The following is a 17,023-nucleotide window of genomic DNA, read 5'->3' on the forward strand; positions in this document are numbered from 1 at the left end:
TACAGTATTAGCAAGCTTGTACTAATCAAAAAAATGTTAGGTTTCACTCCAGGCTATCTAGTAATTACTGGGCTAGCATATAACAGCTTGATCTTGTACCACATGGTAATGTTCAAACAGTGGTATTTTATTCCATTGTGTTAGTATGTCAAATAAATACAGACAGATATTTAATATGTTCATTGAACAGTTTATAAAATGCATATTAGCAAGTTTTCAATTAAAATTTCAACATTAAAAAATTAAGGATGGTTGCATAAAACATTTATTGTTAGAGAGGGTGCTATGTAATATATTTTGTTGATTCCTGCTACATTTGAATGAATTGAGGTATTACTATCTACATTCAGTACACTATAATCATAACTAGATCACGTTACACATAATTTCAGGGAAATTGTGTGCCAGATTCCAAAAAGAGCTGCTGTCAGTATAAGCATGCCATGATTCCGGAAGACCTACTCTCAGTGTAAAGGACTCACCTCACTGTAAGGCCTGTCTCTAAACAGGCTTGCTATGGGGTCTAGATCCCAAATCATTTGTTTCCAGTCTGCTCTCAGTATAAGTGGTCTTCCTGAAATTACAAGCAATAACAAAGGAGTACATTTTGTAAACTAGGTTTGCATCTTAGTATTTTAAAATGATTTCTTCATAATTCTCTTGAGGGGGATGACACAAGAGTAGCTCTAGTTATTAGTCTAGTCAAATGAAAAATGCTAGTAATTGGAAACATCTAACCACAAATAAGTAACAACAGATTGAGTATATCACAAAAAATAACATGCATGTCACTGAAATGGTTTAGCAATAAGATCCAGCTAAATATGCATTTAAATATGGAACATTTTAAGTTACTTTTCTGCTATCATTAAGAGACCCTGCTATATAAACAAGAAAGGATGCATTCATAGCTGAAAATAATATAACAGATAAAGTTAGGTGTGGTATAAATGACATTTTTTATGTCTCTGCGTACAAAGGGATTGCTATTTAGGAAATATGGAACTTCTAGGTCAAAGTTTATTGTACAAAGATACTGACTCAGTTACTGACTTGTTTATTAAGACAGATTTAGTAACTTTTTTATCTTAAACACAACAGTGCCAGTATGTGGATATCAAAAGAAACAAATATTCCAAAAACATATTCAGCTGATAGCATTTAGGCATCAGCCAAAAGGATAAAGTGAATGGCTTATTGTAACATGTTTATCACAACAAGTTAAATAACTACCTAAAACAAGTAATAAAAATTATTTAATAGCACTCAAGATATAACAAATCTTGTTTCATTTATTACAGAATAAGGTGTACATTACAAAATGGTCATAAGACAAGAGACACAAAAACAAAAGGAACACTGACAAGGTATTACAAATTTTGCTTAAAACAATAACACTGACAGAAAATGTTCATGTTTTGTTTATGGAATTAACTAAAAATATATTATAAAAAAGGAAAATACAAGTTATAAATGTGTTGATTAAAATGGATGAATATGAGTAAAGTATTAAGTTGCAGGGCTAGATTCCAAATGACTTGCTTTTAGTGTAAGTCACTTCAGTAGTGTAACTAGGGCAGGACAAAAGGGGCAGTCACCCCAGGCACTGTCTTCTCCAGGGAGCAATTTGCCGGCATAAAATTAAGAAATATATATCGTTTTTCAAATATTGTTTTTCCCCTTTAAGGGAAACAGGAATGTGCATGCCCTAAATGGATCTCTGAAACACTTCTGTGTGCCTCTCACCCTGCTTACATCATCTTGCTTGGGCACCACCTCCAAAAGGCTAGTGACTGGCTCTGCAGGTAGAAGTGCCGAGGTCAAGAAAGACAGTCCCCGGGATTCATGAAGCTCAGCCAAGGCCGGCATTAGGCTTGCGCCGACCGTGCGGTGTGAGGATGGGGCAGTACTGCCAAATGCATAGTAATGAAGGCGCGCTGCCGACACAGCCACATGCACAGGAAAGGAGCGCGAGTGCATAGGGCATGTCGAAGTGCTGCACGGAGACGTGGAAATGGCAGCTGTCGATGTGCAACCTAAAATGCTTGCATATAACAAGTTGCAAGATAGTAACCATGTCAGTGCCCCTGGATACTGAAACGTATGCAAAGCATGCAAGAAAGTACCTGCGAACACAAAGTGATGAAGCAAACAGAAATGCACGGTAGGGAATAATGGGTCCCTATCCCATGAACAAATGACATGGAAGACCGTGTGGCCGTAGTCCAATGCAGTGTAGATAGCCATACCAAGTGGAAGTGAAACGCATCATATATTAGCGATCCACCAGTAGGTACATTCAGCCCAATGGTGAGGGTCACCAGCTGACCCATAATGTGAGGGAGGGTACACAGCTGGGCAGATGTGTCCATAACAAAATACATGAGAAATGTAGATATCTAGCAATTGTATGTCCGAATTATATCCCACAAGGCATGTAATAGTCACATACAAAAGGTACGTCCGTATTTCACATACCAAATGTGATAGGAACTAGAATAAGCATGTAAACGAAACAGAAGGAGCATGCAAACAGCCACAACAATAAGGACACATGTAGGCTGAAAGGAACAGTATTATCCGTACCATCGACTAGGATTACCACCTGCCCCACTTTGTGAGCGACAGTCCCCCTTTTGGGCAGTTGTGTCCTGACAAAAACCTGTAACAATGGCAAATGTCCTGAGATTATAGGACAAAATTATTCCCTATACGTTATGTAATAGTTGCATTAAACAGGTTTTCTGTATCTAAATTACATAAATGTTATAAGAAACAGAATAAGCAACTGAACTGCTACAAGAATAAGCTTTTATATAGGCAAGAAGTCTAAGTTCTATCCTGTGTACTGACCATGGGTATGTGTCGGCCTGTAAAATGTGATGTGTGTACCAAAAATGTCCCACTTTGGCCAATTGAAAAAGTGGCAACCCTACCGTCGACTGTGGGGAGGTGTTGTCCACTACAGTCGGATATGTGTACGGAATATATCCCATCCTGGACATAGGAAAAGGTGTCATCCTACCAATGAGTACAACAGGCCGCCAAAATCCGGAAGTCAGCGGTACAAGCCGAACTTGTCAGGATGTGTCACAGTCGAACGGGTAGTACCTGGGTATACCAAACATGTAATGAAAGTGAAGTGTGGGCGTGTACCTATGTGCGTGAGGTATAGCATGTGGAAAGCAAACATGGCAGGGTAGTCCACACAACCATACAGGTACCAGACACATGTAGGGTATTCAATGTGTTACTCTGGCCGTGTCATTGGCCAAGAACCAAAGCACAGATGTATGGGGTGTGAGGAATCTGTGTGTGTGGGTTGGATGGGTAATGGTACATTCCTTCAAGGCGATACTGTGTCATATGCAGAATAGGTGAACCGGAGGTTTATGCAAGAGCAGCGGGTGAAGCTGAAAGAAACACAAACACATGTATAAACAGCTGCAATACAACCAGACAGGCCATACTGTAGAACACAATCCCACAAACAGATGAATATTGAAATGTGCGATACAAATGTATAGATATGTCACCGGCACATACCCCTCCACATCACACAACCTGCTCCTGTACCTGAACGTCCACCAAATCCAGCCGTACTTGGCCTACTGGTGTGGTGCAGCCACAGCTACACATAGTGACCACTACGCATATGTAGTAGGTAGTGTCACCCTAAGCGGTTGCAGGATTGCACACGACCTCAGCACATTTTTGTAACTCCGAAACGATGTTCGGTATACCTCTTGCTGTGGATCTGTACAATTTTTGGATATCCCTCATGGGATACGTAACCTGTGTAAACATTAGAACGAAAGACACGAAGTCCAGTCCTGTAGATATCTAGACAGAAGTTGGAATGTGCATTAGAGGTGTACAACACTGTCCAGCCCTAATTGGTCATGCATAACCTACTACCCAGGATCAAACACTTGCCCGTGACGCACATGTCCCGACACGAATAAGCGGAAATATATTGCACACATTCGCATAGTGGCAAATGGTATATGGGTGATGAAGGCACTGACGTAAACAGGATAACCCTGCTCTGCTGTGTGAGGGACACTTAATATGTGTGTGTAAGTGTGACCAACCATACCTGTCAACCTCTGAGAGTAAGATAGCTGGACAAGGCCGTGAATAAAAGTATACCTGTCAACCTCTGAGAGCAAGATATCTGGACAAAGCCTTGCATAAAAGTGGGACAAAGGCCCAAAAGTATGGACAATTTGTAAAGAAACTGAGAAAGTTGATAGAATAACAGTTTGTACATTGTCATTAATTTCCTGAAGAGTATGAAATCTGAAACTCAACTGTCTCTCATTATGTTCTGACTTCAGTCTTTAATGACTAGTTACTGATTTGCCAGAAAACAACAGTGTATTACAGAGGTCCGTATATATTTACAGTAACAAACCTTCACATTTGTTTACTGTACCACTGCATACCTGTAGTTAATTCATGTCCAAAATAATAATCCTCATATGAATGCATATAGGAAATAGTCAAATGCGAATGGGAACACCCCTCACCGTAGATTATGTATTGTAGCCACCCCCACCCATATTATGTATTGCCAACATAAAAAGCTACTGACAAGTGCCGAAAGACCTGTGTCTGTAAACCTCTATAAAATGGACAAATTCTGTCCATGTACTTCGTCTGACATTTGAACTCGGTCAGGGCAGTTCCGTTCAACAGGCGGACAAGCCTAAACCCAGATCACCACAGGAACACCCTGACAATCAAAGACTTGTATGTGCCAGGACTATAAGCCTTGGAGTTCTGCATATCCTTGGAGTGATTAAATATGCAGCTTGGGTCCAGAGCAGTAGGGAATAGGGAATGTGTAATATGTAGTACTGCATTTTTCCCAGCAGGAGAATGGATGCCTGTGTTGTAAGTGAAGCGGTGAGGTGTATGTTAATGTAGCTATGTACTATGGGTATGCATATAAATGAGTCAGAACACCAATAGTATAGTGGTTACAGCATTCGACCAACATGAATGCAGTCCCGGGTCAACTATGACTACAGCGCATATGAGTTAATGAATGCGTGTGTGTTGTAAAGACATTTAAATATGTAAAGGTGAACGTGTGCTTCGCATATGTCCGTTAACCGGATTACAGATATTGTACTTGTACCGTCACAATTAAGAAAGCCCACATAAGCACAAAGACTTAGTAAACATATGTAGCCCACAATAAGGATATGCAAGTGTGCCTGCTCATGTGTAACCCACTCACAGCATAGCAAATGAATGCTGTTTTCTACACGTTTATTTATATATCTATATATGGATATATATATTTGTGTATGGAAATATATCCACAAACGTAAACTAAATAAATATATGAAATAAAGAATGTACAGACACATATATATATATATATATATATATATATATATATATATATATATACACACACACACACACACACACACACACACACACACACACACACACAATTACATAAATCGATATATACATAACAAACATAGAAACATTTGTCCTTGTAGATATAATACATGTACACGCACTCAAGGCCCTTCTCAGTATGGAGAACATCGATGTCTGTGCTGTGACAGAAACCTGGTTCAAGGCTCCTGAGAGCACCCCAGCGCTATCAGGTTTTACCTCATATCATGCGTCCCGGCCCCAAAATCCGGACAATACCAAGAAAGGAGGGGGGGTATCCATATTCATCAAGGACACCCACACCTCAAGACTGGTGGCAACGCACGATGCATCGGAGACCATCCAGGTGCAATTAACCATAGGCAAGACTGCTCTGCAAATTGTAGCATGTTACAGGCCACCCTCACAAACTCAGGAACCTCACATGGCCTTCCTGAAAACACTAGAGGGGATAAATGTATCACCAAACACCATCATACTAGGTGACTTCAATTACCCTAATATAGACTGGGAACACTACTCAAGCCCAAACACCCTAGCCCAAAAGTTCCTGGAATTCATAAACTCAAATGCCATGGAACAACTAGTCACCATCCCCACAAAGGAGATAACATACTTGATCTCATCATCACGAACATGGGAGCACAATGTTCAACACCGGAGGTGTACCCTCACTGGTGAGATCAGACCACAACTAATCTCGCTGGAGGTCCTCATCCCACCCCACCTGAAATAAAAGACCACAGTAAAGAACTTCTCAAAAGCCGACTTCACACTTCTAAAGACTAGTGTGGTCTCCTTTAAGGCCCCGAGCCATGGAAAACAGTACTCAAGCCGCTGAATCACTTATAAATGCCTTCTACCAGCACCTGCAGGACTGCATGGATAAGGCAATCCCAAGCAAAACAAAGACTCTTTGTACCAAAGGCAAGCGTCCAGTCTGGTGGACCCAAGCCATAAACAAACTCTACAACAAAAGGAGGAAGCTACTACAAGATAGAGCAAAATCCTTAAAAGGTAAGACACCCTTGATCACTATAAGTAAAAACTAAGAGCTCTCATAAAATCATCCAAAGCAAATTTCGAGAGAAAAATAGCTAAAGACTCAAAAGACAATCATAAGGCCTTCTTTAGCTATGTTAGAAACCTGGGAGAAACTCCCAGATATGCTCAGAGCTAGTTCAAAATGATGTGAAGATTACTGATCCTACAGACATTGCCAACATACTGGCTGACAGGTTCAGTGCAAACTTCTCCCCTCCCCAAAAGGAGAGATATCTATACCAAACGATTGCAGCCCCCAAACATCTCCAGCCAAGTGAGAACTGCTCTCTCCAAAGCAAAAACACAGCATCCATGGGACCTGATGGTGTCCCCAGCTGTGTGCTCCATGAACTCAATGAGGAATTAAACCCACAGCTAGGACAGCTGTTTAATCAAAGTCTTACCTCTGGATACGCACCCAGGAGTGGCAACTGTGGTACCACTTCACAAAGGCGGTGCCTCCACCGACCCTGGAAATTACCGCCCATTAGCTTGACAAGCCTTATCTGCAAAGCCATGGAGAGGATCATAATGGACCTCATAAATAAAGACATAGGGAATTTGCAGACTTTGGATCCAACCCAGTTTGGCTTTGTCAAAGGCAGATCATGCCTTTTAAACTTGGTTGACTTTTGAAACAGTCACCAAAGCCATTGATGAGGGAAAGGCAGTCCATACAGCCTACCTCGATCTGGCTAAGGCCTTGATACAATACCCCACTCGGGTATCATTGAAAAACTCATCAGCTTAAATGTCAACCCATACATCACAAGATGGGTTGCAAACTGGCTGAGTGACAGAACCCACAGGGTCAGAGTTGCTGGCGCCATGTCAGACTCAAAGCCTGTCACAAGTGGTGTCCCACAGGGCTCAGTCCTGGGCCCACTCTTGTTTGGCATCTACTTTTCCGAAGTACAAGCAAACACAGGAGGGTTATGGCTGACAAAGTTTGCAGATGACTGCAAACTGGGCCATAGTAGAAAACACATCTGACACAGATATCCTTCAGAAGGGTCTCACAGAAACGGATAACTGGTGCCAGAGCCACGGCCTAAAGTTAAATGCCAAAAATGCATAGTCATACCCTTCGGGAAAACAAGGTTACCCCTAGCTACCAAATAGGTGGCAATCCACTGAGCACAGAAGAAGTTATCAGGGACCTGGGGACCCAGGTTGATAGTAGTCTGTCATTCGACACCCATGTAGCTAAAGTAGTTAGGAAGACCTTCTACATTGCCCACCTTATCATGAAGGGATTCTCATCTAGATCAAGGGAGGTCATAGTCTCCCTTTACTCATCACTCATCAGACCAATGATTGAGTACAATGCCCCATTCGAATGTATCTGACCCGACACTTGCAGCAGCTGGAGAGGCCACAAAGTTCCTCACCAAAAGGATAAAGGGTCTCAAAATCTGTCCTATGCTGCCCGACTGAAAGAACTCCAGCTCTATTCAGTCGCCACCGCTTGCTCAGAGGTGACCTTTGCCTAACATACAAGGCCATGTCAAACCCAGATTTGATGAATATGCTTCACCTCAAAAATCTAGATCCATCAGAGCCACAAGGGCGGGAGACTTAAACCTTGACACGGCTATTAATAGGACGTGCTGGAGGGATAGATTCATCACCCAAAGACTCCCTATGCTGTGGAACAAAATCCCGGTACATGTGAGGCAGAGCACCTCGCTGGCCTTGTTCAAGAGAAATCTTGACCAATGGATGGGAGATCGCAGATATACCCCAGGGATTACCTCAGTGTCACTGCTCGACAGAGGCACAGCAAAATAATGGGTATAGTTCCCCATACTAAAGGGGTGGCGTAAGCCACAAAACGATGGGCTAGGCTTGTAAATGCCCTCGGGCAGATAGCCTAGTATGAACCTATGAACATAAATAGGTTATGTCATAGCTATTATGGATAGACATACAGACATGCAAGAAAGGTAAATACACTGCTGCTTTCCAAACCATTGCCCGGAAAGTACCAGTGTGCCAAATCTGCAAGTTCTACTCTTTAAACATGGATATGGGTGTCCTTTGCAGGACTTCAAAAAGTGGTTGTCTACAGGCAATGGCCAGTAATTATTGACGCAAAGGAAATCACATCCACAGCTACAATATAGCTGTACATGCAACAGTAGCTTGTGCAAGGGTAATAACACATGGGTTGACAGAATGTATGATATATGTCCCGATACACGTAGAATGGATAGTGCTTAGAAGTATCTTCATACTTTATTATCGCTAACATTAAATATGTCTTATGACTACTGTGGAGGGGTGTCAGGTATGGGAATCATGGGTATGCAATAATGGGCCTAGGTTCACAGGTGTTGGTTGGCACAGATTTATTAGATCCACCCCTTGGGAGTGATTAATATTCCTATGTGGGTATAGCACATGCCTATACCTTCCAAAAATGAAGAACCCATCTATTGGATATTGTGTAAACCATTGGGGGAAGACGTAGGGACTTATATCAGTGTCATGTAGGCGATTATCATGGATGTACATGCGTACGAATAAGATGGTAACCATACTTCTCAACCTTTCAGAATACGACATCTGGACAAAGGCATATTTAAATAAGTACAAATAGGGACTATGTTAAATATTCCTCTGAGAAAGTTAGAACGTTGATAGAATAATGGATAATTCATTAGTATGAATGTTTTAAGAGCTATTAGTTATAAACTACTAATGTCTGTCATTATTTTCTAACCTCACAGTCCTTAATGACCTGCCACTAATTTACCAGAAAGGCACAACAATAACAAAAAAGGAACAACATTATAAGTCTAAGTTCGGGACATTTACCCAAAATGTGTACAGTTGAGAAGTATGAAGGAAACCCTGTCCTAAATAAATGTACAGAACTAGTGATATCAGGTGGACAGGTGTGAAGAAAGACGGGATGACAAATGACAAAACATGTATAAGTCAAAAGCATGTACCTCGATAAATGTGAATGAATACTTATGCCCTGTGATAGTCAATGTGGAAAGTTAATAGTGTCCCTCAGGGTGTTATGCAGTGTCCTCGATACAGTGTTCAGTCTCCCACACTCACATGTGAGTTCTGCCACTGACGGAAAGCGCAAATACCGGCGAACACATAAGGTAGATGATACCATAATATGTTTTGATTAGCACCTGTTGGCTTTTGTGAGGAACACAACATTCTTGGCGGGTGTTTCCTGCAAAAGGAATGTAATGGCATCTGGCCTGTGATTTCTTCATGTGTGTAGTGGTGTAATAAAATGATATATCTTGTATCAGAAACAGATACATGTTATAGGAAACAGTATTATCGACTATACTACAAGAAAACCCTGGAGGTATGAAAAGCGCTGAAGTAATCAGTTCAGTATTGTTCGCAGGTATGTGTTGACATGTTAAATGTCACAGCTGTATATATAGTACCTATAGGGCTGTCACCATTACAAATGATGAAAGTGGGAGCTGCTTTGTAGAAATGTCAGACGAAGCAGGTCAAAACATACCTACAGCCATGCATACTCCACAAATAGACATATTAGCACACAGCAAAGCTTAGGCCAGGGGTCATAGAGCCTTGGCCGGCGTGTACGAGTAGAGGACGAGTAGAACAAGGCAAGATGTCTGCTGAGCTATTCAGCAATATCCTGTAGGGGCGTGTAAGACAGCCCCTAAACCGAATGTTGCACGGACAATGTTAGGATATGCAAATTACCCATTTGTAGGTGAAAGCTATGCAAATGATGTAAATCTGCGATACATGAAGCAGTAAGCTGTCCGTGCAAGAGTAGAGTTATGTGCAGAAATGTACTCAGATTTTAACCGAGTTACGTTCTGCAAGTAGCTAAACGGAGCAATGTCAGCTGCAAATAAAGGATGAATTCAGTTGAAGAAGCATGCCAATGGCCAAATATAAGGACAGTGGCATATTTTTCCATTTGAAATTAATAAAACTCTTATTTGTCCTCTCCCGATCTCCGGTGTGTAAGTGTAGCGCAGCGGCACGAAAACGCTCTGCGCTTTTAAAACAAGAGAAATATTTAAAATACACATAGAAATTGTAATTATTGTTAACAGTTAGTTCGCCACGCAGGTGAATGGCAAGCTGAAGACAAGATGGCTACTGAGTACTGGTTGCTATGTGTGGAGGAGCTCTGTCAGAGATGTAACCAAGCATTAGTAATGCAATTGAGGCTGAGGATAGTGAATCACAGTTTATCATGCCATATGGGCCAAGCCACTACAGTGGAAGAGTAGGTTAAGGGGACTATCAGAGTAGAAGATAGGTGACATCATGAGTGTGTATGTATAAAACACTGTAATCCTATCGGAGCAATGTGTCACATGTTTGCTGTCAGTTACTCACCAGTGGAAGAGGCATGTTATGATTTATCCTAGGTACAGTCAGGAAACTGACGGTGTACACCATGGATATCACTGAAGTTTCTTGCAAACCTGCTGACAGTGTGTTCACACCTGTGCACGCCTGTAAGCCCGAGTAAGCATGTGTGCGCGCATGTCAGCCCGTGTGTGCGCGTTGAAGAACGAGTAAGCTAGTGTAAGCATGTTGAAGGCCGTGTAATGTTGTGTAAGCCAGTGTACACGTTTGTAAGCATGTATAAATCTGTACTACGCACATCACACATGTACTGCACACTCTGAAACACATGCTGCCAATACTACACAGGTCAGTCAAATGGCACATGGATGGATAATAAATCTTCAGAATCAACAGTGCTGTAAACTATACTACATTGATGGTCATAGCTGCAATACATGATGCCTGCTTACGTACACCTAGAAGGATATCACACTTTGTGTTAACAACATTTTAACATTAATACAGTGCTATAAAGCCACCCTGAGCATCAGCACCATGTTAGTCTTTTCCTGCATCTATGTTACACATTACAGGTGGTGGCACAGGTGTCATCATATGCACAGGGTATGGTGTTTCTTTTCCAGAGCCTGTCATTGAGCCATCCAATCAACATGTAAGTATGTGTGTGTGTGAGGGACAACAGTGTTTGCATGGCCCAATGTTGATGCAATGTGTGTGTGTATGTGTTAACCCTAGCTGTTTGTTTCATGTGTGTGTGTCTGCATGTACACAGTTTCAGCATGTGTCATACATATACAGGAGGTTGTGTGACAGTCACAGACCATACCTGCCAGGCTGTACAGATCGCCATTACTGGCCATGGACACCCCTGCATGCATTCAACAATATTCCAGTCCTGCACCTGTCAATGTATACACATACATTCTTGGGATCTGTAACACAACCTGTGGATAAACGGGAGTCAGTAATGTTAACCTGATTTGCATAGTAGTGTCAGGTAATACATAGTTATATGAGCCATACTCATCCTCCAAAGTAATAACCACTGCTGACTGTTGCTGAGATGTGCACACGACCGTTTAAAGGTGCTGTACTATCATTGTTGTCAATGTCCCTTGTAATACCCAGCAACAGAATAACTGGTCACTACACAACTATAACCCAGGATCACTACAGCACACAGTATGTGCACTATCACAGAGCCATAGCAGATTTACATACATCAAAGGTGTTCACGTACAGATAATGCAGCACATTCAATAGTGCTAATATCCACATACATATCAATATCTATCTACATTACATATATATAAATAGATATACGCACACACACACACTTGGCAGGGTTGGGATCAGAACACAGACCTAACTACCTCATCACACTACAGCATTATGCATGTACAGAATGCACTACCATGATTACTAGATCACAGCATTCAGACAGGCATATATCTGGCTTGCTGGCATCAGCATCAAAAGCAAAGACACCGTACGGATTCTACGGAGAATGAATAGTGTAAAAGCAATGTACTGTTGTCATGCAGCGGGAAACTCTCACACACACATACACACGTGGCAGGATTGGGATTAGAACACAGACCTAACTACCTTATCACACTGCAGCAATACGCATTTACAGAATGCGCTACCGAGATTACTGAACACAGCACTCCCAGAGGCATACTTCTAGGTGGGTGACATCATCCTTAAAGGCAAAGACGCCGATAGGGAATGTATGTGGTGTGAGGCATCTAAAAGCATTACCGTGTCCCCAGGCAGCTGGTAACACACACACACACACACACACACACACACACACACACACACACACACACACACACACACACACACACACACACACACACACACACACACACACACACACACACACTTGGCAGAGCTGGGAGTCGAACATACAGCTAACTACCTCATCACACTACAGCAATACGCATTTACAGAATGCGCTACCGAGATTACTGAACACAGCACTCCCAGAGGCATACTTCTAAGTGGATGACATCTTCCGCAAAGGCAAGGATGCTGATAGGGAATGTATAGAGAGTGAGCAGTCTGAAAGCATATTACTGTCCCAATGTAGATGTCGACAAACACATGGCAGTGATGTGATTGGGGCAACTAAATATCTACAAAGCACCACAACAACACTACATAGATACAGGGCGCGCCACAGACAGTACACCCTGCAAGACAGTCAGCCAGTGTGTTCAATGTAGGCATCCATTGTGATGTTGTAAATGGACATCTGTTGCCTGAATGTCCACCATCGCTATACAGGATGTCAATGTCCATGCCCATACACAGAGGCATAAGATGACTGGCCATGCCCACACGCTTAGTATCACATGTCCATTTGGAATGTACTGCGTGTACACCTACACAACGGCGTACTGAGCATGCTCACACACTTAGCAGTTGCAAAGGACCGTCTTGCATGCACACGGATTATAAACACGTAAGGGCGCAGTTTGGAATGTACTGTGTGTCCAACTACACAATGGCGTACTGGGCATGCTCACACACTTAGCAGTTGCAAAGGGCCGTCTTGCATGCACACGGATTCTAAACACATAAAGGCACAGTTTGGAATGTACTGTGTGCCCAACTACACAATGGCATACTGGGCATGCTCACACAGCAGTTGCAAAGGGCTGTCTTGCATGCACACGGATACTAAACATGGAAGGGTACAGTATGGTATTACTGTCCCCATGTACATGATGGCCAGTCACATGTATTGACCAGTACACACTCAGGAGCCATCACAGATGTCTCAGGTGCAGATCACAGAGGTACACACCACAGTCTACAATGTAGCCCACAGACACCACCATGTTGTTGGACCAGTAATACATCAACACAACACCGTGTGATGCATGACCAGTGGACTGTACATAGGTGTACAGCAACTGTGCAGACTACACATGTACTGACAGGGTTCCATCATGTGTTATGTATTGCAATGATACCACTGTACATAACCAGGTCGGCTCTACACATAACAGGGGCCCTGGGTCTTACACAGCTGTGACAGATGACTGTCGCTGTACACCAAAGAACACACATGTTCAGATATGTCATTCATGTAATTGCAGTGGATATGTGCATGGACCACACACACACAACACATATGTATATAGCATAGCTTTTGCTGTCCTCCGTGCAGACAAGTGGCTATAGCAATCATACACACGCAAATGGGAGGTGGGTCCATGGCTGTTGAATGCCAACAGTACATGAGGTAATGATGCTGACCGAGTACACATTCCCTCTGTACTAGTTACCCATGATACCCATCATATCATACAACAGTCCATATGTTATGTATGTCAACACACATGTCCACCGATTGCAATGCATACAAACATGGCTACATGACAGGCATGTAGGACCAACACACATGTACAAACTGTAGTGTGCATGCAGCTGCCATGCATGTGCAGTAGCTGATGTAAGTAACTCATCTATGCCAAACTACAACATGCATTTGCAATGCAGCCCCATCATTGACACCTGCATATGGTGACATACTGACAGTACGGTAGGATGTACATTAGGTATGGATGGATGTGTGTATGTAAAGTGGTGATCCACCTGTGTAGATGGATGTTCGCCGGGTACAGCTCACAGGTGTGTCACACACCATCATACCATTACATGTGCAAACAGTACGCTATGTTACTGTTACCTGACGGCGAAGACATAATACCTACACAGCGGTCAGGTGTTACTGACTGTATGTCACTCAACACCTGTAACACTTGCATCCTCACATGTGCATATAGCAGCACAATTGCCAGACATAGTGTTGGTACACATAATGCGGCCAATACTGCTGCATGTCTGTGAGATAGTACAAACTGTAGTGTGCATGCAGCTGCCATGCATGTGCAGTAGCTGATGTAAGTAACTCATCTGTGCCAAACTACAACATGCAGTTGCAATGCAGCCCCATCATCACATAGCAGGTGTATCATTCACAGTACTGCCATGTTTGTTTGCATGTGTGACCATATATGCCACATATGGTGGGGAATACATCCCAATTGTGACACACCCCTGTACATTGTTGTAGACATCTGTACATACTGCAGTGTGGAAAGCATGACGTAGGCAGGTGTGGTGTGTGTATCACACACATCAGCTATCCGTATGTGTATGACAGTTGTGGTCTCTACAGTGTGTGTGTGTGTGTGTGTGTGTGTGTGTGTGTGTGTATATGTATGGCTGTCTGGTGCATGGAGTGTGGGTGTATGCTACTATATGGAACACACAAGATTCCAACCCCTCATGGTGATGCAGTCAACTACCCTGTTGATGCCATTGGTCTCAGCCATACTGGCTACCTGTACATGTCCCTTCTCTGTGTCGCGTTGTGTGGGTGCACAGTACTGTGAGGGGATGACCACATAGGCAAGTGTCCTCACCTCAACACTATGGGGTGTGTGTTATAGTGTTGTTGACCCCGTGAGTGTGGACATGTTCCTGTACTGCGACAGTATTACTGCTACACATTGAGGCATCATGCTATCAAGTGGCCTCTAACGTTACCATTGTCCAAACCGCTGTGTACAACCCCTGCACCATGTCAACATACCTGTGATGTGACCTGGTATGGATGTCACATCTCTAGCCACTGTAGCCTATTACACTGCACACAGGCTGCTGGATCAGTATATGTGTGGACATCTGTGGTATGTTAGACTTTCCAGCTGTCCAGTTGAGGCTACGTATAGCATGCTGAGATTGCCAAACGCGCCTGTGAGTACTCCACAGTTACACATGGGAGACTGCAAACACTGCTACCTGTAGACACATGTAAGTAGACCATAAGGAGGGAACCTGGGCATCATTACCAACATGCTGTTATTGCTGTTACGGAGACACATACTGTGAACATATAACAATGCATGCTACACCTGTACTACATGGTTGTGCACATATAACAATACATGCTACACCTGTACTTCATGGTATGTCTGGTGCGTGTCAACAGTACACAACCAATGTACAATACACATCTCTCACCATTCTTACACAACTAACGTAATATACACTTCCCTCACTAGTCGTACACAACTAATGTAATATACACATCTCACTATTCTGTTAACCCTGTGCATCAGACCATTTGAGCATGTCCCTGCACCGATGGTGTGGATGACAGGGATGCGGCACAGGCTTCATCATATGCACAGGGTGATATTGTGTGCCAGGGGCATAGGCTGCACCAATGTGTGACATCATATGTGTGGGTAAGGGCCGGTGATATGAATGGACATGTCTATTCAGTATGCATGTGGGGGTTGTGGTGCCCTACAGATGTGTTTGCTGTGTGTGTGTATGTGTGCACACAGTTCTGCCTTTTGTGAGGCCTACACAGGGGTATTATTGACAGCTCCAGATTGTAAAGACCAGGTTGTACAGCTCACTGTGTCCAGCCATGGCCACGTGACCTGTGCCTGCCAGGGGATGCACAGGCACTACCAGGTGGAGGTACAGATTGGCTACTGTCCAATGACACATGTCCACTGGAACCGTGTCCCTGCTGGGAACGTCCAGGGCCAAGTCCACGTGGCCTGCTGTGTCCTGGTGTGGACAGCGCAGCACCAGCTGCATTGCAACTGCTACCGGCACTATGGGGGCGGGCATGTGAGGTGGCACGCTCAAGTCGACCTGCACTAGGTGGTGTAGCTGGCCTACGTCCACGTGGCCTACACCTCACTCCTACCAGATGTTCCAGCACAGACAGCTCACGCTTGCGGATTGCCATGCCATGGTCAAGGATTCCGACTATGTCACCCAATCGCCTGTCCAGAACATCAGCAATCTGCTGTTGAACATTTGTCAATGCCTGGATGTTGTCATTTAGGGTATGGATAGCAGCCCTCTGCAGCCTCTGCTTTTCTCTGTTCTGCCATTCAGCACATGCCTGTGCTGCCATTACAGTCTGGAACATGCGTCTGGTGATACCAGCTGCTGCGCTCTGTCCTGCAGGTGCATGTCTGCCAGAGGTCCTCCTATGAGCAGCACCGGCCACATGCCTGTGTGGCACATCTGCAGACATAACACTGACAACATGGTGTGGAGACACACCTTCTGTAGCCACCACACGTTCCTGTTCCATGCTAACAGACGCTGACTGTCCTTCCTCTATGGCCACTGGTGATGCGGTATGTGTTGGCAGCAGAACTGTGTG

The 17,023-nt window shown here is 43.4% G+C and overlaps 1 protein-coding gene across 1 annotated transcript in view; it reads left to right on the plus strand.

Annotated features, from left to right (window-relative positions):
* Positions 1 to 1,299: 1,299 nt before the first annotated feature.
* The window catches only part of LOC122803461, a 1,126,946-nt gene continuing 1,111,222 nt past the window's right edge, over positions 1,300 to 17,023 (plus strand). The window contains exon 1 of the mRNA XM_044073079.1: positions 1,300 to 1,367. The gene's annotated coding sequence lies outside the window, so the exon portion shown is untranslated. The remainder of the gene's footprint in view (positions 1,368 to 17,023) is intronic.

This window comes from Protopterus annectens, chromosome 5.part1 (genome assembly GCF_019279795.1).
Source record: "Protopterus annectens isolate FY-2018-M chromosome 5.part1, PAN1.0, whole genome shotgun sequence".
Classification (NCBI taxonomy): Eukaryota; Metazoa; Chordata; order Ceratodontiformes; family Protopteridae; genus Protopterus; species Protopterus annectens.